Genomic DNA, 2,500 nt, shown 5'->3' with positions numbered 1-2,500 from the left:
TGAGGGCGTGGAGGCGCTGTTGCGGCTTGAGCGGAGCTCGGGAGATGACGTCCAGCTGCTCCACCAGGTGGCGTCGTGGGTTGAAAACGCAGCGACCAGCGGTGGAGAATTGCAGTCCCAGGTACCGGAAGGTTTCACCCACACGTAGGGCGGGCACGGTGGCGTTGCCCGCTTTGAAGGTAACGTCGGCGTCGACCTTCACCTTCTTGTCGCGCCCAGACGCGACTAAGGCGAGGGTGAAACACTTCCGGGCGTTGATCTGCAGCCCCAGATGGGCGAGGGCTGCGACGGCTGCGTCGATGAGGGACTGCAATCCCCTCGCGGTCGATGCAAAAAGCAGGACGTCATCTGCGAAGGCCGCAGCGTTAACTCTGCGACCAAGGATCCGAGCTCCGATGTGGGAGGGAAGTTGACTCAAAACATAGTCCACCGCAAAATTGAAAAGGAGGGGGGAGAGGGGGTCACCCTGACGCACACCCCTAGCCGGCTGCAGGGGCACGCCCACGTCGGCGCCGCCCGCTATCACCGTCGTGCTACCCTCGTAACACCTTTCGACGTACTCAATAAAGCAATCCGGCAGGCCATGAGCCCTCAGCACGGGGCGGAGGGCGGCATGGTCCACCGAATCGAACGCTTTAGAGACGTCGATCGATGCCACAAAAACAGAGCGACAGGAGCGGACTGCGTCGGTGAGAGCAGTGTCCAAGATGAAGGTGTTTTCCAACATCCCATCCCGGGGGATGAATGCCCGCTGACGTTCGTCCACAGCACATGCACGCATCAGGCGTGACGCGAGAACCTTGTGAAAGGTCCGCGCCAACACCGAGCAGACCGTAATGGGGCGAAAGTCAGCGGGGGATGTTGGTGCAGCCGTTTTGGGGAGAAGTGACGTCCGGGCGCGAAGCAGACGCTCGGGGAGGGCGCGGGCCAGGAGGAAGAGGTTCAAGAGTTTCACCAGGACTTCATGCGGCAGGCGCCGCAGCTCCGCTGGAGTCAGGCCGTCCGGCCCGGCTGCCGATCCCCTGGGCGGCAAGGCAGCAGCGACCTCCTCACGTGTGACCGGCCCCCATAGGCACTCAGGAGCGACAGGCTCCGAGTGCGGGAGAAGGCGGTCACGGATGAAGCCGGCGGTGGAGATCGGCTTCTTCGTGAAGAGGTCCGCCCAGAAGTCCAGCAGACCGGGGATGTCGGGTGGCGGCTGCAGCAGGGTGCCGTCCAGCAAGCCGCGCACGCAACGTGCACGCGACCTACGGAAGGCGTCCTGTGTCCGCGCGTATTCCCAGCGGCGCCGCTTGCGCTTCTGCAGCGGCGGGGCGGCAGGCGGCCGCTTGGATGGTTGGCGCGGCCGCTGTGTCCTGGTGATCGACCTCTCCCCCCTGGACCCGACCGACGCAAGGGCATCCGGGAGCATGCCCAGGATGACATCGGGCGGCGTGCCCCGCCCCAGACCAATGACTCGATCCAGGGCAGAGAAACGCTGGGCGGAAGCAGGTAGCCCCGCCAGATGCTCCCAGATGGCGGCGTCAGTCGGCCCCTCCGGCGGCGGCCCGGTGGTGTCGGCCGCGAAGTCCTCGGCTGCGTCGACGGGCGGCGCAGCGGCCTCACCCGCGTCAGGCAGCGAGCTCGCTGCTCCACGGCGGGACGCCGGCTCTTCTCCCCGACCGATCTCAAGTGCCTCCATGAATTGGCGGACAAGCTGCTTGTGGGCAGCTTGCCGCCGTCGGCACTTGATTGCCTCAAGCGTTCGGTCGGGGAACATCCTGGTAAGTTCTTGATTTACAAAGAAGAACCGGGCGTCCCTCTCCAGGAACAGTTCGGCCTCTGCCTTGGCGAGCGACAGGACTTCTTCCTCCGTCCACCTCGCGCGATGCCTCTCCGTCACGATCTCAGCGTTGGCGGCCGCAGGGTGTTGGCGGCGGCGATGGACCCCGAGACCGTTCTTCGTGGTAAAAGTGCGGTGGCACTCACTGCAAGCAAAGGGAGCTACACAAACTATCGCATTTTCGTTACGGCCGGTTGGCCGGATAGGTGCTGGGGTAGCTGGGGTGGCACCTTCAGCGGAAGGGCCACCATCTCTTGTTTCTTGTCGGCTGCCCCCAACTATAAAGGGATAATGCGAGGGGGGGCTGGTAACCCCCCCAAGCCCCTGGTGCCGTCTTCCACTCTGCAAAAATCAGCGGGCCCACGAGAAGGGGAGAAGACCGCAGGAGAGGAGAGGCTAAGAGGGCTAGGCCCATGTATTGCGCATCACTCTCCCTGTAACTATAACCCAAGGAAGGCACCTCGCAGCAGCAGCACGACTACATCAAGACCGCACTTCGAAAAGCCAAGTCCGGATGCAGCCACACCGCCGCCACTTGGCCACCTTAAGAGAGTCATAGTTACTCCCGCCGTTTACCCGCGCTTGCTTGAATTTCTTCACGTTGACATTCAGAGCACTGGGCAGAAATCACATTGCGTCAACACCCGCTAGGGCCATCGCAATGCTTTGTTTTAATTA

At 63.0% G+C, this 2,500-nt stretch overlaps 1 pseudogene; it reads right to left on the bottom strand.

The window, feature by feature from the left end:
• Window positions 1–2,500, bottom strand: part of LOC124576700 — a 7,963-nt pseudogene that overhangs the window by 2,714 nt on the left and 2,749 nt on the right.

Source organism: Schistocerca americana, unplaced genomic scaffold (assembly GCF_021461395.2).
Source record: "Schistocerca americana isolate TAMUIC-IGC-003095 unplaced genomic scaffold, iqSchAmer2.1 HiC_scaffold_257, whole genome shotgun sequence".
Lineage (NCBI taxonomy): Eukaryota > Metazoa > Arthropoda > Insecta > Orthoptera > Acrididae > Schistocerca > Schistocerca americana.
This window is presented reverse-complemented; position numbering and strand designations above follow the sequence as displayed.